At 44.9% G+C, this 25903-nt stretch overlaps 1 long non-coding RNA gene across 1 annotated transcript; it reads right to left on the reverse strand.

The window, feature by feature from the left end:
• Positions 1-13262: 13262 nt before the first annotated feature.
• On the reverse strand, positions 13263-14665 carry LOC135508645 (uncharacterized). The gene is made up of 3 exons (XR_010450827.1): positions 14512-14665; positions 14363-14423; positions 13263-14243 (listed from the first exon to the last, which is right to left on the reverse strand). It is a non-coding gene; the product is annotated as an uncharacterized LOC135508645 (long non-coding RNA).
• Positions 14666-25903: the final 11238 nt, after the last annotated feature.

Here is a 25903-nt window from a genome sequence, read left to right on the forward strand (position 1 = left end):
ATGACAGAGCCAAGTGACTTGGTGTATAGCGAGAATAGGAGAGGGCCTAGAACAGAGCCCTGGGGGACACCAGTGGTGAGAGCGCGTGGCGAGGAGACAGATTCTCGCCACGCCACCTGGTAGGAGCGACCTGTCAGGTAGGACGCAATCCAAGCGTGGGCCGCACCGGAGATGCCCAACTCGGAGAGGGTGGAGAGGAGGATCTGATGGTTCACAGTATCGAAGGCAGCCGATAGGTCTAGAAGGATGAGAGCAGAGGAGAGAGAGTTAGCTTTAGCAGTGCGGAGCGCCTCCGTGATACAGAGAAGAGCAGTCTCAGTTGAATGACTAGTCTTGAAACCTGACTGATTTGGATCAAGAAGGTCATTCTGAGAGAGATAGCGGGAGAGCTGGCCAAGGACGGCACGTTCAAGAGTTTTGGAGAGAAAAGAAAGAAGGGATACTGGTCTGTAGTTGTTGACATCGGAGGGATCGAGTGTAGGTTTTTTCAGAAGGGGTGCAACTCTCGCTCTCTTGAAGACGGAAGGGACGTAGCCAGCGGTCAGGGATGAGTTGATGAGCGAGGTGAGGTAAGGGAGAAGGTCTCCGGAAATGGTCTGGAGAAGAGAGGAGGGGATAGGGTCAAGCGGGCAGGTTGTTGGGCGGCCGGCCGTCACAAGAAGCGAGATTTCATCTGAGAAAGAGGTCAGAGCACAGGGTAGGGCAGTGTGAGCAGAACCAGCGGTGTCGTTTGACTTAGCAAACGAGGATCGGATGTCGTCGACCTTCTTTTCAAAATGGTTGACGAAGTCATCTGCAGAGAGGGAGGAGGGGGGAGGGGAGGAGGATTCAGGAGGGAGGAGAAGGTGGCAAAGAGCTTCCTAGGGTTAGAGGCAGATGCTTGGAATTTAGAGTGGAAGAAAGTGGCTTTAGCAGCAGAGACAGAGGAGGAAAATGTAGAGAGGAGGGAGTGAAAGGACGCAGGGAGGCGAGTTTTCCTCCATTTCCGCTCGGCTGCCCGGAGCACTGTTCTTAAACTCCCCCGTCAAACTCATCTGGAAGTTAAGCATTTTTTTGTCTGTATCTCTGTAATGTGTCTGTGTCTATATGTATCTCTTTAATGTGTCTATATGTATCTCTGTAATGTGTCTATATGTATCTCTGTAATGTGTCTATATGTATCTCTGTAATGTGTCTATATGTATCTCTGTAATGTGTCTATATGTATCTCTGTAATGTGTCTATATGTATCTCTGTAATGTGTCTGTGTCTATGTAATGTGTCTATGTAATGTGTCTGTGTCTATGTAATTGTATATGTATTATGTTGTAAAAAAATAAAAAAATAAAAATAGGGAACACAATGAAAATAAGGCCCACTTTATTGTGCAATCCCAGTCAATTTAAAATATTTTATTAACAGTATGTATTTTTTCTACTGATAAAAATAAAATCAGTCAATTAATCAATCCAAACTGTGCAGCGGCCAATTCATGAATGGAAAGAGTCATCTGTTACTAAACACCAAAAAGTGTATTACATCCAGAGAAGTTCAAGCCAAGCCTTTGATACTGGGTATGTCTACAAGGTAGAGAGGGATGTTGTTTGTCGAGATTGAAATAGTCTTTGTATTGTGGTGTTGAAATGGCAAACCATGATATTGATGTGCCCAAATTTGGTATGCTTTGTTAATTCCTTGTGTTGCATTGGCACAGAAACCTGTTGGTCTAAAATTTGTTGCATATATTTTATATAATTATCAATGTGGCATAAAAATGTGGAAAATGAAATTCCCCCTAGCTGATTGTCTGCAGCCAGCTCTGATCATAGTGTAATGAAACACGCAGGGAGAGTGAGTGAGATCGTCGTTGGTAGTTGCTCGTAACCCTGCGTGGCATCAACTGTGCCACATAAGCATGCAGAAGTGGCAAAGTCGATAGCCACATTTACATCATTTACATTTAAGTCATTTAGCAGACGCTCTTATCCAGAGCGACTTACAAATTGGTGAATTCACCTTCTGACATCCAGTGGAACAGCCACTTTACAATAGCCACGTTAATAAACACAAGGTCGCTACAGTTAGACACCTTAAATTGGACCAGTTGGTAAGTACAGAATAAAAATATTCCAAAACATGCATCCTGTTTGCAATAATGCACTAAAGTACAACTGCAAAAATGTTGTAAACAAATAAACTTTATGTCCTGAATACAAAGCTTTATGTTTGTATGTTTGGGACAAATCCAACAACGCATTACTGTGTACCACTCTTTATATTTTAAATCATGGTGGTGGCTACATCCTGTCATGGGTATGCTTGTCATCAACAAGGACTAGGGATTTTTTGGGGATAAAAATAAAAACGGAATAGAGCTAAGCACAGGCAAAAAACAGACAGTGTCACGTTCGTCATAACGATGAGACCAAGGCGCAGCGTGAGTTGAATACATTCTTCTTTTATTAAAACAAAGAACACTTAAACTAACAAAATTAACGTGAAGCTATAAACACGTGTGCTGACATGCAACTACAGGTAGACAATAACCCACAAAACCAAAAATAGCAACCTAAATAGGATCCCCAATCAGAGACAAAGATAAACAGCTATCTCTGATTGGGAACCAATTCAGGCCACCATAGACCTACCTAAACATACTAAAACTAAACCAACCATCCTTGTCACACCCTGACCTAACCAAAATAATAAAGAAAAAACAAAGATAAGGTCAGGGCGTGACCCTCCCCATATAAACCTATATGGGAGGATCTGGGTGGGCATCTAACCTCGGTGGCGGCTCTGGTTCTGGACGCCGCCCCCCTTCTTTACACTGAGTCCGCTCTTGTATCACTGACCCGTGGATCATCGTTGGAGGCTCTGGACTGCGGATCCTCGCCGTAGGCCCCGGCCTGGGGACCCACGCTGCGTGGATCGTCGCCGGAGAACCCGGACTGGGGCCCGTCGCTGGAGACCCCGGACTGGGGACCGTCGCCAGACGCTCTGGACTGCCGAGGCGCACTGTAGGCCTGGTGTGTGGTGTACTGGTGGTACTGGGCTGGTGACACGCACCTCAGGGCGAGTGCGGGAGGAGGCACAGGGTATACTGGACCATGGAGACGCATTGGAGTTCCAGAACATAGCTGGCTCAATATGTCCTGGCTGAATGCCCATTCTAGCCTGGCAAATGCGAGGAGCTGGAATAGAGCGCACTGGGCTAGAATAGTGCACTGGAGACACCGTGCGCATCTATGCATAACGTGGTGCCTGACCAGTTACACACTCCCAACGGTAAGCACGAGGAGTTGGCTCAGGTCTCCTACCTGACTCATGCAATATCCTCGTGTGCCCCCCCCCCCAACATTTTTTGGGGGGGCTGCCTCTCGGGCTTCCGTGCTAGCCGTGTACCTTCATATCGTCGCTGTTCCTCTATTCTCCGGTACTTATCCTCCCCAGGCTGTGTCCAGGGTCCTGCTCCATCTAATATCTCCTCCCAGGTCCATTTCCCCGTTGAGAGCTGTTCCTCCTTTTCACGCTGCTTGGTTCTGGTTTGGTGGGTTATTCAGTCACGTTCGTCATAACGAGGAGACCAAGGTGCAGCGTGAGATGAATACATTCTTCTTTATTTAAACAAAGAACTCTAAACAAAATAACAAAACTAACGTGAAGCTATAAACACGAGTGCTGACATGTAACTACACATAGACAATAACCCACAAAACCAAAATGGCAACCTAAATAGGATCTCCAATCAGAGACAACGATAAACTGCTGTCTCTGATTGGGAACCAATTCAGGCCACCATAGACCTACATATACCTAGACATACTAAAGCCCCATAGATATACAAAAACCCTTGACAGGTCAAAAACACCTAGACAATACAAAACTAAACCAACCACCCTTGTCACACCCTGACCTAACCAAAATAATTAAGAAAACAAAGATCACTAAGGTCAGGGTGTGACACACTGGCAGATAAATTCACCTTTCAGCAGGACAATAACCTAAAACACATGTCCAAATATACACTGAAATTGCTTACCAAGATGACATTGAATGTTCCTGAGTGGCCCAGTTACAGTTTTGACTTAAATTGGCTTAAATCTATAGCAAAACTTGAAAATTGCTGTCCAGCAATGATTCTATTATTTTATTTATTTATTTATTTTTACCTTTATTTAACTAGGCAAGTCAATTAAGAACAAATTGTTATTTACAATGACGCCTGTAAATAAGAATTTGAAACCTGGACGAGGCTGAGCCAATTGTACATCGCCTCCCAATCACGGCCGGATGTGATACAGCCTGGATCAACAACCAACTTGACAGAGCTTGAAGAATTTTTTATTGAATAACAATCCAGGTGTGCAGAGCTCTTAGAGACGTTCCCAGAAAGATTCACAGCTGTAATACTACCAAAGGTTGGGTCCTGGTCAAAAGTAGTGTACTACATAGGGAATAGGGAGTCATTTGAGACTTGGTGATTGATTGGCTATGCAGCATGCCACAATCACCCACAACTCACTGTGCCTGGATGATTTTGTGAGCATATATAGCTGTATTGAAGATAGCAGTCCTCTAGCAAGGCCTTCAGATGAGGATCAGTTGATTCCACAGGGGGGTTCATAAGATATTGAAGGTGTGTGTGTGTATGTGCATGCGTGTGTAAGGCGTGTGTAAGGCATGTGTGGCATGTGTGTGTGTGTGAGTGTGTGTGTGTGTGTGTGTGTGTGTGTGTGTGTGTGTGTGTGTGTGTGTGTGTGTGTGTGTGTGTGTGTGTGTGTGTGTGTGTTGATTCCACGTGTGTGTGTGTGCGTGCGTACAGCATGTGTGGTGTGTGTGTGTGTGCGTGTGCATGAAGGTGTGTGTTTGCCTGTGATTCATGCATGCTTTCATGTGTGCATATAATGGCACTCCCGTGATATTATTTTATTGAAAAAGCTGAGGCAGTGTATCACATTACATAATGTAATTATTCCAACAATCCTGGTCGTGTTGACACTTTGGGACATGTAATATTCATGTGCCTGTTGGAAGTGGGGGCTGTTCATGGGGGATATATAATGCACAACCACATTAACTCTTAGCCCAGACCCCAACAGAACAGCAACACTGGCTGCACATTAATACGCAATGTGCGTGCACTGCATGAGAAGAAAAGTGAGAGGAGGAGGAGAGAGGTGTGACTGAATGCTGCTTTGCAGTTCTCAGAAGGGGCATATTAAGCCATGCATACATACATGCATGCAGGAGCACCGCTGTTCTATGGCTGGCTGCTGATGCTATAATGGCCATATGACTGGCTGCTGATGCTATAGCAGGAGCACCGAATGCTATAGCAGGAGCACCGCTGTGGTCCATATGACTGGCTGCTGATGCTATGAGGTTTTATTGAACAATATGACTGGCTGAGGCAGTGGCTATGCACATTACATAATGGCTAATTATTCCAACAATCCTGGTGCTGATGCTATGACACTTTGGGACATGTAATATTCCATGTGGCCTGATGCTATAGCAGGAGCACCGTGGGGGCTGTTCATTAAGCAGGGGGATATATAATGCACAATTTGGCTGGCACATTAACTGATGCTATAGCCCAGGAGACGCAGGGTCCATATGACTGGCTGCTGATGCTATGGCCCCAACAGAATGCAGCAACACTGGCTGCACATTAATGCTACGCAATGGCTGAAATACGCAGATGCTAATCATTTGGCTGGCTAAAGAAATAAAATGCTATGTCCAGGGAAAGTAAGAGTTGAGAAGAAAAGAGAGACAAACAAATACAGAGAGGAGGATGCTATAGCAGGAGCACCGCTGTTCCATTTGGCTGGCTGCTGATGCTATAGCAGGAGCTGAATGCCACATGCTGGCTGCTGATGCTAAGCAGGAGCACCGCTGTGGTCCATTTGGCTGGCTGCTGATGCTATAGCAGGAGCACCGCTCCAGAATGGGGAGCACCGCTGTGGTCCATTTGGCTGGCTGCTGATGCTATAGCAGGAGCACCGCTGTGGTCCATTTGGCTGGCTGCTGATGCTAGCAGTGCCATATGAATGCTATAGCAGGAGCACTGTGGTCCATTTGGCTGGCTGCTGATGCACAGGAGCACCGCTGTGGTCCATATGACTGGCTGCTGATGCTATAGCAGGAGCACCGCTGTGGTCCATATGGCTGGCTGCTGATGCTATAGCAGGAGCACCGCTGTGGTCCATTTGGCTGGCTGCTGATGCTATAGCAGGAGCACCGCTGTGGTCCATTTGGCTGGCTGCTGATGCTATAGCAGGAGCACCGCTGTGGTCCATTTGGCTGGCTGCTGATGCTATAGCAGGAGCACCGCTGTGGTCCATTTGGCTGGCTGCTGATGCTATGCAGGAGCACCGCTGTGGTCCATTTGGCTGGCTGCTGATGCTATAGCAGGAGCACCGCTGTGGTCCATTTGGCTGCTGCTGCTGATGGCTGGCTGCTGATGCTATAGGAGCACCGCTGTGGTCCATATGACTGGCTGCTGATGCTATAGCAGGAGCACCGCTGTGGTCCATATGACTGGCTGCTGATGCTATAGCAGGAGCACCGTGGTCCATGGCTGGCTGCTGATGCTATAGCAGGAGCACCGCTGTGGTCCATTTGGCTGGCTGCTGATGCTATAGCAGGAGCACCGCTGTGGTCCATTTGGCTGGCTGCTGATGCTATAGCAGGAGCACCGCTGTGGTCCATTTGGCTGGCTGCTGATGCTATAGCAGGAGCACCGCTGTGGTCCATTTGGTCCATAGCAGGAGCACCGCTTGGTCTGGCTGGCTGCTGATGCTATAGCAGGAGCACCGCTGTGGTCCATTTGGCTGGCTGCTGATGCTATAGCAGGAGCACCGCTGTGGTCCATATGACTGGCTGCTGATGCTATAGCAGGAGCACCGCTGTGGTCCATTTGGCTGGCTGCTGATGCTATAGCAGGAGCACCGCTGCCATTTGGCTGGCTGCTGATGCTATAGCAGGAGCACCGCTGGCTGCTGATGCTATAGCAGGAGCACCGCTCCATTTGGCTGGCTGCTGATGCCATATGGCTGCATGCTATAGAGCACCGCTGTATTTGTGGCTGCTGATGCATATGGTCCATTTGGCTGCTGATGCTATAGCAGGAGCACCGCTGTGGTCCATATGTGGCTGCTGATGCATAGCAGGAGCACCGCTGTGGTCCATTTGGCTGGCTGCTGATGCTATAGCAGGAGCACCGCTGTGGTCCATATGACTGGCTGCTGATGCTATAGCAGGAGCACCGCTGTGGTCCATTTGGCTGGCTGCTGATGCTATAGCAGGAGCACCGCTGTGGTCCATTTGATGATGCTATAGCAGGAGCACCGCTGTAGTCCATATGACTGGCTGCTGATGCTATAGCAGGAGCACCGCTGTGGTCCATATGGCTGGCTGCTGATGCTATAGCAGGAGCACCGCTGTGGTCCATATGACTGGCTGCTGATGCTATAGCAGGAGCACCGCTGTAGTCCATATGGCTGGCTGCTGATGCTATGGGAGCACCGCTGGGTCCATTTGGCTGGCTGCTGATGCTATAGCAGGAGCACCGCTGTGGTCCATTTGGCTGGCTGCTGATGCTATAGCAGGAGCACCGGCTGGCTGCTGATGTCCACCGCTATGACTGGCTGCTGATGTAAGGAGCACCGTTGCATCAGTATTTCAGTCTCTATGCCCCCGCTGTGGTCCATTTGGCTGGCTGCTGAATGTCCTGGCTGCTGATGCAAAGACACACAGGCAGCACACCTGTAGCCCCCTGATGGAAAAAAGTGGAACTGCAAGTAAAGAAAGATTCCGAAGAAAGAGAATCCTTGAAAATCCTTAGAAAGATTTAGCTTTTACTCACAGCCAACTGTAGCAGAGATTTAGGACTGAGCCAAGCTTTCATCAAATCTTAGTTAGAGAGTGAGCTTGGAGAGAAGAAGCCAGAGTGGCTCTGTTGACAACCGCAAAGCTTGTTAAATCCAGTGTCACTAAGAGATCAATACCTACTTAAAGTGTTTACGCTTGTCCACTAGGTTGACACAGTGTCAACATGCATTTGCATTACATTGTCTCAGGAGCTACGTGGGCCTGGGGCTCTGTGTTAAAGTCCACTGACTACACCAGATTCAGGTGGCTCAATCCCAATTCTGTCAGTCACAATCATTCACAAATAAGCAATTCCGAAGGACAGAGGAGCTTTCACGGAAATTATTCGATGCCAAGTTTGATAATGACAATTTTAGCGGGATCGGCAGCTTTGGACTGTTTCGTTCTGGGAACCCATTTGCAAGGATCCGGTACCTCTCATGACATGATTTTTTTTTCACTGTTTGCAATTGTAAAGATTCTAATTAAAGCAATCAAAGCTATTTCAAGTTGCGTCCTCTGTAATTCTCCTGCCCCCTGTAAAATATGGAAACGTGCCTGATATTCTAAGAATTGAAATTCATCTGCCAAAATTATAGAATTATTGCTGTCAGAAATAAATGAAATAATCCAGAATACTACACCAATTGTAAGCCTATATTTTAGCCGCAGAGGATCAATAGCTTTTTTAAAAAAAAGCCTTGTGGATTGTGTGTAGCCCAATCACAAGGTATTCCTACAGTCAGGAACGTGCAGCAAATCTGTCAGCCGAAACAATATTTCAAGTACAATCGCGGGAAAACACAGGTTGGAAAGCAAATGGCTGAAAAGAGAATCTGTCTGTAGGCTACCAAATATGTTTTCAACTTCCAAATAGGCCTATTTAGGGATGAGCATTGTTTTAGAAAATTAAACAAGAGAGGGATAGGCTTTTGGCACGAGCACACCGGCCAACGGGGGTGAGTGAGCTGCACATCATTGGGTGAGTCAGTGAAACAGTAAAGCTTTTAAGGACTATAATTGAATCCTCATATTGTACCATATGTCTCCACACACCTAGGCCCAGGTTATTGATGGATGCAAGACAAGGTCGGTTTTATTGATCTCAGATTCTCAGTTTGTCAGTGTCAAAGTAGCCTGTCAATCTGATCATGTGTGAGGTATTAAAAATGATTCTGCTAAAGTCTCCAGCCATCTAAAATAATGCAGAATTGCATGAGGTGCATTTATAAAAGGCAAAAAATGTCCCTGACTTCAAGGCTCCATTTTGTTTTTCACATGTGCAACTTCTGCAAACACCTCGACTCTAACATGCAATGCTTTATTATAAAGGTGATTTTTCTTCATGCGTTCCGGTATCTCAGAGCACCCCCCCCCCCCCCCCCCGGCTCACTTTTTGTTCAGGGTATCCCAATTTACAAATTAAGCTCTATAGGTCTATGCATGTTTGAGTGCCTGAACTTAACTTCTCACTGGCAAGAAGTGATGATGATAGCGTATTATTAACAATAAATCCATCTTAAAGGACCAGTGCTTACTGCAGAAGTTAGGAAGAAAGCTGGAGAGGGGTTTTGTACAATAATGATGATGATAATAATCGTCTTGACACTGATGCTCTGATGGATACTGAGAGATTTTCCTTTCAAGATGCCGTAGAGTACGTCTAGATGAAAGCCCTGTGTAGATTAAAGGTCTACTAGTCTACTTCTGTATAGTTCAGGTGCAGGAATGACTTCTCCAGAATGTTAAAGGTTCCCTCTCTTGCTTAAAATAGGTAACGTTTGAGCTTAAAAAGCCTTTAGCTTCTTGGTATTACCATAAAAATACTGTAGTTGAAATATAGAGAAATAAGGCCTCCCGAGTGGCGCAGTGGTCTAAGGCACTGAATCATTACAGCCCCGGGTTCGATCCCAGGCTGTGTCACAGCTGGCTGTGACCAGGAGACCAATGAGGCGGCGCACAATTGGCCCAGCGTCGTCCAGGATAGGGGAGGTTTTGGCCAGTACCGATGTCCTTGTCCTATCGTGCTCTCCTTGTGGAGTGCCGGGCTCCTACAAACTGACATCTGTCGCCAGTTGTATGACGTTTTCTCCGACACATTGAAGCGGTTGGCTTCCGGGCAGTGCGGCATGGCATGTTTTTTTTTTTGGGAGGATGCGTGGCTCTCGACCATCGCCTCTACCAAGTCTGTACGGAGGTTGCAATGATGGGACAAGACTGTACCAATTGGATACAACGAAATTGGGGAGAAAAAGGGGTAAAAGTACAAAAATAATAATAATAATACAGAGGAATAATGAAAACACCAACATTTTTTTCCTTGCCTCCTTTAAACCAGCATGCCTAAATAACAATCCAAATCCAATCATGGTAACTCACATGTTACTTATCCTCTTGTGGCTGCAATTTGATCTGATTTCATTTGAATGTTTATTCCACTAATGCTACTGCCAGCCACTGTTTTGTGTTAATCCAGTTGAGATAGAGTGGTGCAGGATACTGTGAAGTTTTAGCCAGTGTCCCCGACGTGATTACAGATGGCTGCATAACAGCTAAAACAATATGTCCACCTCGGGAAGTGACTTCACTAGATCCAATCAGTCCCCAAAATGTTTATACCTGCCACTGTGATTGGGATATCGCTACATATAATGGCATAGATCTAATAACTGGGGGGCGTTTGAATATCACACAAACTGACCAGCAAAATCCTAAACTCAATACAGTAGTGTTACTGCTTCATGTTTGGGTCTCCTTGACTGTCAACTGACTTTTTCTCATGCCAGAAACAGTCAGGATTTTGCCATGATTTCCTAATTCAACGTTCTTGTTTTCTGCCAGTACACCGTCCCTGTGTGTTACCCGGGGTATTATCCACTGTATGCAACTCAGCATTGTAAATAGAATGAAGTAATTTATCTTAATTGCAAGAAATCTACTTTGTCATTAAATTGCCACTCCATAAGACTAATCATTTGCCTTTTTTCCACTTCATTGATTTGCAGCAGAATTACAAACACAATCCTTTCAAATGTTATCTTTGAGGGATTTCTCTTCAGCGGTTTAAATGGCATAAACTATATTGTTCCATGTGGGTTCATATACAGATTGTGATTACTGTATTTCCACAAGCAAGAAAGCTACTCTTGCAATGCAATTAAGATTGACATTTGGTATTGTATGGATCATTGTATTTTTTCTCAAAGCAGATATTTTCCCCTCTCTGCATCCTCCACATGAAGGCTTTCCTAACATTCAGAGTGACTGAATCTTATCTTTATATCTCAAAGATGAATCCTAGTGCTATTGGGTTGCTTTTATCTTTAAAGAAGGCAGACCATTTTGAAGTTGAAAGGAATATGAATTTGAGATCGTCGTGTGTCTTGTAAATTTTGCAAGCTAAGGGGTTATTAGATGACCAGCAGGCACATCTCACATCTCAGACACAGGAAGTGGCCCGCAGCCCTCATGTCAGGTCTCTATTTGATTCTGTCTGTCTGTCTGTCTGTCTGTCTGTCTGTCTGTCTGTCTGTCTGTCTGTCTGTGTTTACATCCTACTTGGCCCACTTCTCTAGGCTACCTGTCACCTACCCACTACAGTACATGCATGCTTCTGGCCCAGCCCAATCCACACCACATCATGCCAGTGTAAACGACCTGTTCACAATATACCTCCTTCTTCCTTGCCTACACAAAGTGGATGTGTCTACAGTAGGTCTCCCTCCAAAAACCTTCACAAAGACCACACCACACAGTCCAGACCCCAAGGTTGATGAATCCCATCTCAGTAGATTTCTAAATCAATGAGTTTCTGTCAAGTTGTACAGTTTGGAATGTTACGCTGCGCCTCTGTGCAGTTCCCTGAAATCGACCAATCACGACCGAGCCGAGAGGAACAGGAGCAGAGTGGGTGTCAGCCCGGCTCTGAGATGATGGATGGGGCTCAGTAGAGAGATGATGGATGGCCTGGCAGACATTTTGTTTCAGATGTACAATATAATGCAGAATGGGTTATTAAGACATTGAACAACATCCAAATGCCCATCATGCAACTTGGAAGACATTTTGTTTCATAACCATGCAGAATGAGTTACCGAGACATTAAACCAGATCCAAATGCCCTTCATGCAACCTGGCAGACATTTTGTTTCATAACCATGCAGAATGGATTACTAAGACATTGAACCAGATCCAAATGCCCTTCATGCGACCTGGCAGACATTTTGTTACATAACCATGCAGAATGGATTACTAAGACATTGAACTAGATCCAAATGCCCTTCATGCAACCTGGCAGACATTTTGTTTCATAACCATGCAGAATGGATTACTAAGACATTGAACTAGATCCAAATGCCCTTCATGCAACCTGGCAGACATTTTGTTTCATAACCATGCAGAATGAGTTACCGAGACATTAAACCAGATCCAAATGCCCTTCATGCAACCTGGCAGACATTTTGTTTCATAACCATGCAGAATGAGTTACCGAGACATTAAACCAGATCCAAATGCCCTTCATGCGACCTGGCAGACATTTTGTTACATAAACATTCAGAATGGGTTAGCAAGACATTGAACCCTCTGAGCAACCTCTCAAGAGAGCATCTGTAGCTACAGTATGTCCTTGGAGGCCAGGCCCCGTATTCAAAAAGCTTCTCAGAGTAGGAGGGCTGATCTAGGATCTGGTCTGGTGAAATTTTATCAGGTCAACCCCTGATCATATAATGTTTTTCATTATGTTCTGTAAGGCAAAACGATCCTAGATCAGCACTCCTAATCTGAGACTCTTTGAAAATGCGGGCCCAGATGGACATTGAAAGAGGTAGGTGTTTTTTTGTTTATTTTTTTCCTTTAATTAACTAGGCAAGCCAGTTGAGAACACATTCTTATTTACAATGACGGCCTACCGGGGAACAGTGGGTTAACTGCCTTGTTCAGGGGCAGCAAGACGTATTTTTACCTTGTCAGCTTGGGGACTCGATCCAGTTGATGATGCTTGATAGGTGAGGTAAGACGTTTTTGATGCTCTTTTGTCCAAACTGGGATTTCTGTGAAACAGCTATTAAAATCTAGTTATTTGGGCTATTTTTGTCGCAACAAAACTGCACTCATCACGTCTGTCTGATTGATTGTGGAGTAATTTTAGTTTTTTCTTCTTCTCAGCACAAAATGCAGTGGATCCATAGTGTTAATTAAACAAGGAGAAAAGCAATTAAAAAGTGCCACTATCAGCCGTGGGCAGATTGTGTGTTTCAGTGAGCCGTGCCGCGAGAAATATGGTGAGAAATATTTATATTCCACTTTCAAAGTCCCTTTTGAAGTGCCTGATCGTATTGGCGATGCTTTATTCATAAACAGCTTTTCATGGACAAATTCTGATTGAAACCGTGAACAATACAACATACATATGTTCTGAGAAGAGGATAACGTTTCATCTAAAGGAATAACAATTCGATATGAATGCATTTTTCAAACAAAGTTTTTGTATTGTAACCTGTGGCCAATTTAACTTCTCCAACCAAAAGACAGCTGCTTATTTCTCCCCCCAAAATACTTCTCAATGCGAACAACGCAACAAGAACCAGATGCATTTGAAGTGATTTTCAATTGCACATTACATGAAAATGTCCAAAATCATAGCCTACTTTCTAATTTGTCCGTAGGGTGCAGGGCCCTATCTTCCTCTACCAAACCCCATTATCCATTTGTTGTTTGTCTCACTGGTGAAGACAAGCCATTTCTTCCACCGTAACCTCCCTGGAGCCTGTTTAAAGGGATGCTACATGACTTTGCCTCTTACCTCTCCGAGGAAGAACACTCAGTGGCCAACACTGTTCCCCTATCTCTCCTCCCTGTGATAAAGAACCTAAGTGATCCTAAAGAGAAATTCTACTTTATTTTTTATTTTGCAATTGAACGCACGCACACACACACACACACACACACACACACACACACACACACACACACACACACACACACACACACACACACACACACACACACACACACACACACACACACACACACACACACACACACACACACACAGGGGGTGTTGTCTCAGCACAGCAGCAGCGCATTTAAAACTGACTAAAAATGAATGCACTTGAGAGGGTACATCGTGTTTCAACTACCAACTGCCATTTGATGTGCCGTGAGATGGAACAGCGGAGCATAATTCCGGGAGTTTTACACGCTCAACGTTTCACTTAATATGCACCATGGTGACATTGCTGTGGCGATGATTGCCCTTGACATCCTGTGTCGACGCCTGATTTTCATGTCCTCGTTTTCTGCTCCCCCGTCTCTCTGCTGGTTCGTTCTACGCCCTGCTGTGTCCCGACACAACACAGCAGCCCTCCAGTGATCTGAGCAGGGACCTGACTCCAAACACAAATAAGAAAACACAAACTGGATGTCTCTCCCACCAAGCCAAGGCCTCAAAGTAGGGAGAAGTGTGGGGGTGGGGAAATGGTGGGAGAGAAGATAACAGACTTACCACTATTGAAGTTTCAGCCTTGGCTATACAATAAGCCAGGCAGAAGCTGAGGTCTATGGAGCTGTATGAATGGATTGTTGTTTTTAAAAATTTGTTATATATTTGGTCCATAGTGATCCATAAAGTGAACTGAAAATAATGTAAGTTACCTATGCTTGATCTATTATCTGTTGTTTTCAGTCATGTTTGGTGCTATTCCTCTAGATGTCCCTTGCGAAGGCCAGAATGTATTGTTTTGAACAGCATCATTATTCACCTTTTCTGCCCTATTCAAATTAAGTCTGACGGTGTGCTCTGAGAACAACATTTAAGGGAATGATGGGACTGCAAATAAGGGTGTGTGTGTGTGTAAGGGTGTGTGTGTGTGTGTGTGTGTGTGTGTGTGTGTGTGTGTGTGTGTGTGTGTGTGTGTGTGTGTGTGTGTGTGTGTGTGTGTGTGTGTGTGTGTGTGTGTGTGTGTGTGTGTGTGCAGGAAGGGAGCCCACGAGGGCCTCCTGCTTTGGCAGATGATGACTTACTTACTGAGTGAGAGAGAGTGAGAGAGAGAAAGAGAGAGAGAGAGAGAGAGTTGGAGAGAGAGAGAGAGTTGGAGAGAGAGAGAGAGAGAGAGAGAGAGAGAGAGAGAGAGAGAGAGAGAGAGAGCTTGCAGCCCCACTGGCAGAGCAATATTCTGTGACAAAAACTCTCCTCGGTGACTCAACTCTGCATGATGTAACCCACTTGGCACAGGCGTCAGTTCAACATCTAGTTTTTATTTACATTTGGTTGAGTTGTCTACTATTGTGAATCCAACTTGAAATCAGCAAAACATCACCATGTCATTGGAAAAAGGTTCAAATTTCGGTGACAAAAACAGGAAATGCAGTTAGGTTGATTACTTTTTGCAAATTCGATGAGTTTCCACATTAATTCAACGTCATGACATTCATTTTTTGGGTTGAAATGACGTGGAAACATTGTTGATTCAACCAGTTTTTGCTCAGTGGGAGTTACAAAAACCTTGCTCAATAATCAACGCTGTAACCAAGGAGCAACTTGTTTAGTACAGCACACTACACCACCGGGGTGGCAGGGTAGCCTAGTGGTTAGAGCGTTGGACTAGTAACCAGAAGGTTGCAAGTTCAAACTCCCAAGCTGTCATTCTGCCCCTGAACAGGCAGTTAGCCCACCATTCCTAGGCCATCATTGAAAATAAGAATTTGTTCTTTACTGACTTGCCTAGGTAAAATAAAAAACTTAGGACACACACACACTTCAAATCAAAAGGCTCCAGTCCTCAAACTAATCTCATCATGTTTATTCTGTCAAGTCCCTGTCTTCTGGCATCACAAAAGCCGGTGGTGGGAGACAAGCAGTGGTCTGACAGAGGGCCGGTGCAGCGTCTAATGTGCTAAAAGCAGCAGGGTGGGGGGCTGTCTCTACTGACTAGCATCGCTCAGGGGCCGTGGGCCGGAACCAACACGAGCTGGTGGATAGAATGCAAACACCTGACACATCAGTTAGCACGCCTCTTTGCCGGGCACAGCTCCAAAGCTGTCAAGGCAAATTCCGTCACAGACGTACTGACCCCAACACACACACACACTGCTATCATCTTTGGTTTTAAAGCAGAATCTAAGCTGCTGTACAACAGATGACAGGGCCTTAGGTGTTATACTGTACATGGTTCTGCGATATGAGAGGAACGGAGTGTAAGGGATGTTACACATCAAAACCCCAAATCCAGACCATTCGCTGATTTGATATCTGGTCAGGAAGGCTCAACTAAAGAAGAGCTAAATAATAGAGAAAACAGCGAAATTGTAGTGTAGAAGATTTCCACAGTCATCAGAGTTCTTCCCTTTCTTCCTCCTGTCTCAAGGTCAACTCATTAAAAGTTGCACAAAAGCCTTAATTCAAATGAAATATTGTGTAGTTGTTAGACTGGTCACTTCCACTGTTTGTCAAGTCATGTGTGCATTCAATCTGCTCAACAATTAGTCTGAATGGACGCATTACTTTCAATGGATTACTACGCCATCCACAATTACAGAGTGGGGATGGGCAGGGGGTTTGCAGTGCTTTGCCTGGTCTCCATAGCTCCATAGCTGTCTGCCCTGACAATGGCTGTAGTTATAGCATTACAGTATACACACAGAGGCCCTTCTGTGAACTGGCTGTGAAGGGGCGCAGATGGACAGTGTGCCTGGAGCTGGGATTGTTTCAGCCTCAGTTACCAGTGGGCTGGATGAGGAAAATAACATATCTGGATAGGGAGCAGCCAAGAAGCACTTAGTGATGGTGTGAGACTGGTCTAGTGGATCCAGGTGGGGTCCCTCATGAAAAACTACTACTGATTTAACCACTCATCCCTTCTACACAAGATCTACATAAAACCTACTTGTTTTACTACTTGATTACTATTGGGATATGGAGTAAACCAGTAGAGATTTACATAGTAATTTAAAGCGAGCGGTTGGAGCGAGCGGTCGCATCTACACTTCGGTCCGCAGGTAGTATAACTTTTCATTACATTTCTATTACATTTCATTATAGTACAACGGTTTGATTTGTCTAATCTTAGCAATTTCTTCTTAGCTAGCTACATAGCCGTCTTTGTATCAAAGATAATTGCGTAATTATCGTAATTCGTCGTCCTAACGTAGTCTACACTGCTATCTGCCCAGCAGCTAGCTAACGTCTACCGTCTACTAGCACTGTAGAAACTATTACACTCAACTGAACGACTCGATTAGTGTAGTGTTAGCTAGCTACATAGTTGTCTTTGCTGTCTTCGGATCCAAGATAATTGTGTAGTTTAGAGTGTGTAGACTTAGAGTGATTATCTTAATTTACCGAGGTTAGCTAGCCAGCTATTTGTCGTCCTTAACGTAAGAGATACTGCTAGCTAGCTAGCCAACAGCTAGCCAACGTCTACTGAATTAATTTCAACAACCCGGTCAACATTCCGCTTCGCTCCACAGGTAGTATCACATTTTCATTTCACTTCATTACAGTACAACGGTTTGATTTGTTTGATCGTAGCTAGCTAGCTACATAGCCGTCTTTGTTCTAAGACAATTGTGTAGTCTAGAGCGATTTTCTAGGTTAGCTAGCCAGCTATTGTCGTTCTTTTAACGTAACGTAACGTAATCAACACTGCTAGCTAGCCAGCTAGCCCCCGAATAGCAGCACTGTAGAAACTATTACACTCGACGGAACGACTTGATTAGTGTAGTGTCAACAACGCAGCCACTGCCAGCTAGCCTACTCCAGCAGTACTGTATCATTTCAATCATTTTAGTCAATAAGATTCTTGCTACGTAAGCTTAACTTTCTGAACATTCGAGACGTGTAGTCCACTTGTCATTCCAATCTCCTTTGCATTAGCGTAGCCTCTTCTGTAGCCTGTCAACTATGTGTCTATCTATCCCTGTTCTCTCCTCTCTGCACAGACCATACAAACGCTCCACACCGCGTGGCCGCGGCCACCCTAATCTGGTGGTCCCAGCGCGCACGACCTACGTGGAGTTCCAGGTCTCCGGTAGCCTCTGGAACTGCCGATCTGCGGCCAACAAGGCAGAGTTCATCTCAGCCTATGCCTCCCTCCAGTCCCTCGACTTCTTGGCACTGACGGAAACATGGATCACCACAGATAACACTGCTACTCCCACTGCTCTCTCTTCGTCCGCCCACGTGTTCTTGCACACCCCGAGAGCTTCTGGTCAGCGGGGTGGTGGCACCGGGATCCTCATCTCTCCCAAGTGGTCATTCTCTCTTTCTCCCCTTACCCATCTGTCTATCGCCTCCTTTGAATTCCATGCTGTCACAGTTACCAGCCCTTTCAAGCTTAACATCCTTATCATTTATCGCCCTCCAGGTTCCCTCGGAGAGTTCATCAATGAGCTTGATGCCTTGATAAGCTCCTTTCCTGAGGACGGCTCACCTCTCACAGTCCTGGGCGACTTTAACCTCCCCACGTCTACCTTTGACTCATTCCTCTCTGCCTCCTTCTTTCCACTCCTCTCCTCTTTTGACCTCACCCTCTCACCTTCCCCCTACTCACAAGGCAGGCAATACGCTCGACCTCATCTTTACTAGATGCTGTTCTTCCACTAACCTCATTGCAACTCCCCTCCAAGTCTCCGACCACTACCTTGTATCCTGTTCCCTCTCGCTCTCATCCAACACTTCCCACACTGCCCCTACTCGGATGGTATCGCGCCGTCCCAACCTTCGCTCTCTCTCCCCCGCTACTCTCTCCTCTTCCATCCTATCATCTCTTCCCTCTGCTCATACCTTCTCCAACCTATCTCCTGATTCTGCCTCCTCAACCCTCCTCTCTTCCCTTTCTGCATCCTTTGACTCTCTATGTCCCCTATCCTCCAGGCCGGCTCCGTCCTCCCTTCACGCTCCGTGGCTCGACGACTCATTGCGAGCTCACAGAACAGTGCTCCGGGCAGCCGAGCGGAAATGGAGGAAAACTCGCCTCCCTGCGGACCTGGCATCCTTTCACTCCCTCCTCTCTACATTTTCCTCCTCTGTCTCTGCTGCTAAAGCCACTTTCTACCACTCTAAATTCCAAGCATCTGCCTCTAACCCTAGGAAGCTCTTTGCCACCTTCTCCTCCCTCCTGAATCCTCCTCCCCTCCCCCCTCCTCCCTCTCTGCAGATGACTTCGTCAACCATTTTGAAAAGAAGGTCGACGACATCCGATCCTCGTTTGCTAAGTCAAACGACACACGCTGGTTCTGCTCACACTGCCCTACCCTGTGCTCTGACCTCTTTCTCCCCTCTCTCTCCAGATGAAATCTCGCTTCTTGTGACGGCCGGCCGCCCAACAACCTGCCCGCTTGACCCTATCCCCTCCTCTCTTCTCCAGACCATTTCCGGAGACCTTCTCCCTTACCTCACCTCGCTCATCAACTCATCCCTGACCGCTGGCTACGTCCCTTCCGTCTTCAAGAGAGCGAGAGTTGCACCCCTTCTGAAAAAACCTACACTCGACCCCTCCGATGTCAACAACTACAGACCAGTATCCCTTCTTTCTTTTCTCTCCAAAACTCTTGAACGTGCCGTCCTTGGCCAGCTCTCCCGCTATCTCTCTCAGAATGACCTTCTTGATCCAAATCAGTCAGATTTCAAGACTAGTCATTCAACTGAGACTGCTCTTCTCTGTATCACGGAGGCGCTCCGCACTGCTAAAGCTAACTCTCTCCCTCTGCTCTCATCCTTCTAGACCTATCGGCTGCCTTCGATACTGTGAACCATCAGATCCTCCTCTCCACCCTCTCCGAGTTGGGCATCTCCGCGCGGCCCACGCTTGGATTGCGTCCTACCTGACAGGTCGCTCCTACCAGGTGGCGTGGCGAGAATCTGTCTCCTCGCCACGCGCTCTCACCACTGGTGTCCCCCAGGGCTCTGTTCTAGGCCCTCTCCTATTCTCGCTATACACCAAGTCACTTGGCTCTGTCATAACCTCACATGGTCTCTCCTATCATTGCTATGCAGACGACACACAATTAATCTTCTCCTTTCCCCCTTCTGATGACCAGGTGGCGAATCGCATCTCTGCATGTCTGGCAGACATATCAGTGTGGATGACGGATCACCACCTCAAGCTGAACCTCGGCAAGACGGAGCTGCTCTTCCTCCCGGGGAAGGACTGCCCGTTCCATGATCTCGCCATCACGGTTGACAACTCCATTGTGTCCTCCTCCCAGAGCGCTAAGAACCTTGGCGTGATCCTGGACAACACCCTGTCGTTCTCAACTAACATCATGGCGGTGGCCCGTTCCTGTAGGTTCATGCTCTACAACATCCGCAGAGTACGACCCTGCCTCACACAGGAAGCGGCGCAGGTCCTAATCCAGGCACTTGTCATCTCCCATCTGGATTACTGCAACTCACTGTTGGCTGGGCTCCCTGCCGGTGCCATTAAACCCCTACAACTCATCCAGAACGCCGCAGCCCGTCTGGTGTTCAACCTTCCCAAGTTCTCTCACGTCACCCCGCTCCTCCGCTCTCTCCACTGGCTTCCAGTTGAAGCTCGCATCCGCTACAAGACCATGGTGCTTGCCTACGGAGCTGTGAGGGGAACGGCACCGCAGTACCTCCAGGCTCTGATCAGGCCCTACACCCAAACAAGGGCACTGCGTTCATCCACCTCTGGCCTGCTCGCCTCCCTACCACTGAGGAAGTACAGTTCCCGCTCAGCCCAGTCAAAACTGTTCGCTGCTCTGGCCCCCCAATGGTGGAACAAACTCCCTCACGACGCCAGGACAGCGGAGTCAATCACCACCTTCCGGAGACACCTGAAACCCCACCTCTTCAAGGAATACCTAGGATAGGATAAGTAATCCTTCTCACCCCCCCTTAAATGATTTAGATGCACTATTGTAAAGTGGCTGTTCCACTGGATGTCAGAAGGTGAATTCACCAATTTGTAAGTCGCTCTGGATAAGAGCGTCTGCTAAATGACTTAAATGTAATGTAAAATGTAAATAGGGGCTCACAAGTGGTGCAGCGGTGTAAAACACTGCATCTCAGTGCTAGACGCGTCACTACAGACCCTGGTTTGATTCCAGGCTGTATCACAACCGGCCGTGATTGGGAGTCCGCATAATTGACCCAGAGTGGTCCGGGTTAGGGTTTGGCCGGGATAGGCCGTCATTGTAAATTAGAATTTGTTCTTAACTGACTTGCCTAGTTGAATTAAGGTTAAATAAAACAAAATAGTTATGAGTGATAAATTGTGATGTTTCACTACTGGTGAACATTACATATTTCCTATTCAAATCACTACAGAATTCTCCCTTAAAATGGCTACCGTGTAACTACTAAGCTTTTGGGTATCTACTATTGAAAACCTACACATACCTACAATTCCTACATGTTCACTATTGAATGACTATGTTATTCCGACATGTTCACTATTGAATGACTATGTTATTCCTACATGTTCACTATTGAATGACTATATTATTCCTACATGTACACTATTGAATGACTATGTTATTCCTACATGTTCACTATTGAATGACTATGTTATTCCTACATGTTCACTATTGAATGACTATATTATTCCTACATGTTCACTATTGAATGACTATGTTATTCCTACATGTTCACTATTGAATGACTATGTTACTCCTACATGCTCACTATTGAATGACTATGTTATTCCTACATGTTCACTATTGAATGACTATGTTATTCCTACATGTTCACTATTGAATGACTATGTTATTCCTACATGTTCACTATTGAATGACTATGTTACTCCTACATGTTCACTATTGAATGACTATGTTATTCCTACATGTTCACTATTGAATGACTATGTTATTCCTACATGTTCACTATTGAATGACTATGTTACTCCTACATGTTCACTATTGAATGACTATGTTATTCCTACATGTTCACTATTGAATGACTATGTTATTCCTACATGTTCACTATTGAATGACTATGTTACTTCTACATGTTCACTATTGAATGACTATGTTATTCCTACATGTTCACTATTGAATGACTATGTTATTCCTACATGTTCACTATTGAATGACTATATTATTCCTACATGTTCACTATTGAATGACTATGTTATTCCTACATGTTCACTATTGAATGACTATGTTATTCCTACATGTTCACTATTGAATGACTATGTTACTCCTACATGTTCACTATTGAATGACTATGTTATTCCTACATGTTCACTATTGAATGACTATATTATTCCTACATGTTCACTATTGAATGACTATGTTATTCCTACATGTTCACTATTGAATGACTATGTTATTCCTACATGTTCACTATTGAATGACTCTGTTATTCCTACATGTTCACTATTGAATGACTATGTTATTCCTACATGTTCACTATTGAATGACTATGTTATTCCTACATGTTCACTATTGAATGACTATGTTACTCCTACATGTTCACTATTGAATGACTATGTTATTCCTACATGTTCACTATTGAATGACTATGTTATTCCTACATGTTCACTATTGAATGACTATGTTACTCCTACATGTTCACTATTGAATGACTATGTTATTCCTACATGTTCACTATTGAATGACTATGTTACTCCTACATGTTCACTATTGAATGACTCTGTTATTCCTACATGTTCACTATTGAATGACTATGTTATTCCTACATGTTCACTATTGAATGACTATGTTACTCCTACATGTTCACTATTGAATGACTATGTTACTCCTACATGTTCACTATTGAATGACTATGTTATTCCTACATGTTCACTATTGAATGACTATGTTATTCCTACATGTTCACTATTGAATGACTATATTATTCCTACATGTTCACTATTGAATGACTATGTTATTCCTACATGTTCACTATTGAATGACTATGTTATTCCTACATGTTCACTATTGAATGACTATGTTATTCCTACATGTTCACTATTGAATGACTATGTTACTCCTACATGTTCACTATTGAATGACTATGTTATTCCTACATGTTCACTATTGAATGACTATGTTATTCCTACATGTTCACTATTGAATGACTATGTTACTCCTACATGTTCACTATTGAATGACTATGTTATTCCTACACATTACTGCTGTATGCTTACTCAATCCCTAGTGAATTACTACTGCCATTTGTGTGTGTAGTGTCGTGTCACAACTGATCACTACTGAATTGTTCCTGATCCTTTTTGATTTCCTACACACACCCTTTTGAATTACTATTGAAAACTGTCACATTTCCTACTGTTTACCAAGTCAAAATCACTATTGACATCTTCTTGTTTCACTACTGTGTCACTACCAGACGAGTGCACATGTTATCTTCTCACGTTTTCAACTGTAGTTATATCATCAAACAAGAAATCATTTTTTGACTTAACTATCTTCAGATCCTCCTTTTTTATTGCAGACGCATTTCTTTTCGAAAATAAAAGAGAAACACAAGAGACAACCAATTATAAGCCATTATCAATCATCTACTAACAGAGCTCACATAAGACAACGCATAAAAACAGTTGATAAAGAATGTTCATCTTACCAAAAACGGCCTTTTGTCTCCTTATGTCGAAGGGCCTCCTTGGCAACAGGTCAAAAGAGGTAAGTAGAATGGGCAAGTATACCAACATGAACATACTGTACATTTGCAAACAAACACACATACTTATTAGCTAGCATGACGAAAACAGAGGCTACATAGCTACATTTGAATGGGGTTAGCAAACAGCTAGGCTAAACACAAGACCTTTTTGGCAAGCAATCTTTTTGATGTGATAGAAAGGTGTATAAATGGCTAAACAACGAGATGAAAGTATTCATAAAACATAAACTTAAATCAATGTATAAGGGCAATTAAAGACAGGATGACAAAGGATGGAACATGATTACATTCGGGATTGTCAGAAACAGTAGCTAGCTAACAACAACCAACTACTTCCTGTTTGGTCTTCTTCTATAGTCACAAAAAGCCAGTGTCGTCTGGCTCTAGTGTTGTGACTACTTATTTACTATCAAAATCAAGTAGTAAAAACTCTAACTAATTACTATTGAAAAGCCTGTGTAGTAAAGCTGTAGTGTTTTGACTACTTATCTACTACCAACATTAAATATAACAAATCTCTAACTGATTACTACTGGAAACACTACAGTTTTCCTACTGAACACTACAAAACTCCACTTGGGTATCTCGAGTAGTGCATATACAACACATTCACTACACAATTCTGGATGACTGTGTGATAATTGCTCTTGGTAGCCGATGTGAGCAAGACCTTTAAACAGGTCAACATTTACAAAGCCGCCGGGCCAGACAGATTACCAGGATGTGTACTCAAAGCATGCGTGGACCAACTGGCAAGTGTCTTCACTGACATTCTCAACCACTCCCTGACCGAGTCTGTAATACCTACATGTTTCAAGCAGACCACTATAGTCCCTGTGCCCAAGGAAGCAAAGGTAACCTGCCTAAATGATTACTGCCCCATAGCACTCATGTCAGTAGCCATGAAGTGCTTTGAAAGGCTGGTCATGGCTCACATCAACAGCATTATCCCGGATTCTCTAGACTCACTATAATTCGCATACCGCCCCCAACACATCCACAGATGACTCAATCTCAATTGCACTCCACACTGCCGTTTAACACCTGGAATAAAGGAACACCTACTGTATGTGAGAATGCTGTTTATTGACTACAGCTCAGCGTTCAACAACATAGTTCACACAAAGCTCATGACTAAGCTAAGGACCCTGGGACTAAACACCTCTCGCTGAAACTAGATCCTGGACTTCCTGACAGGCCGCCCCCAGGTGGTAGAGGTAGGCAACAACACGTCTGCTACTCTGATCCTCAACACTGGGGCCCCTCAGGGGTGCGTGCTTAGTCCCCTCCTGTATTCCCTGTTCACGCACGACTGCATGGCCAAACACAACTCCAACACCATCATTAAGTTCGCTGACAACACAACAGTGGTAGGCCTAATCACTGACACCGATGAGACAGCCTATAGGGAGTAGGTCAGAGACCTGGCAGTCTGGTGCCAGGACAACAACCTCACCTTCAATGTGCGCAAGACAAAAGAGCTCATCCAGGACTACAGGAAAAGGCAGGCCGAACAGGCCCCCATTAACATCGACGGGGCAGTAGTGGAGTGGGTCGAGAGTTTCAAGTTCCTTGGTGTCCACATCACCAACAAACTATCACGGTCCACACCAAGACAGTCGTGAAGAGGGCACGACAACACCTTTTCCCCCTTAGGAGACTAAAAAGATCTAGCATGGGTCCCCAGATCCTCAAAAAGTTCTGCAGCTACACCATCGAGAGCATCCTGACCGGTTGCATCACTGCCTGGTTTGGCAACTGCTTGGCATCTGACCGTAAGGCAATACAGAGGGTTGTAGGTACAGCCCAGTACATCAATGGGGCCAAGCTTCCTGTCACCCAGGACCTATATACTAGGCGGTGTCAGAGGAAAGACCAAAAAATTGTCAAAATCTCCAGTCACCCAAGTCATAGACTGTTTTCTCTGCTACCGCATGGCAAGCAGTATGGGTGCGCCAAGTCTAAGACCAAAAAGCTCCTTAACAGCTTCAACCCCCAAGCCATAAGACTGCTGAAAAATTAACCAAATAGCCACCGGATTATTTACATTGACACCCCCCTCCATTTGTTTTTTACACTGCTGATACTCACTATTTATTATCTATGCATAGTCACTTCACCCCTACCTACATGTACAAATTACCTCGACTAAACTGTACCGCCGCACATTGACTCGGTATTGGTACACCCTGTCTATAGCCTGTAACTGAAGAGCTAGTGACTTAAAGATGCATTAGCGACTTTTTCCCCCAAAAAACACCTGCCTGTCGCCTCATTATTGTTATTTTATTGTGTTACTTTTTTTTTTTTACTTTAGTTTATTTAGTAAATATTTCTTAACTCTTTATTGAACTGCACTGTTGGTAAAGAGTTTGTAAGTGAGCATTTCACAGTAAGGTGAAATGCTGTATGTTGTATTCGGCACAGGTGACAAATAAA

The sequence above is a fragment of the Oncorhynchus masou genome, chromosome 22 (genome assembly GCF_036934945.1).
Source record: "Oncorhynchus masou masou isolate Uvic2021 chromosome 22, UVic_Omas_1.1, whole genome shotgun sequence".
Classification (NCBI taxonomy): domain Eukaryota; kingdom Metazoa; phylum Chordata; class Actinopteri; order Salmoniformes; family Salmonidae; genus Oncorhynchus; species Oncorhynchus masou.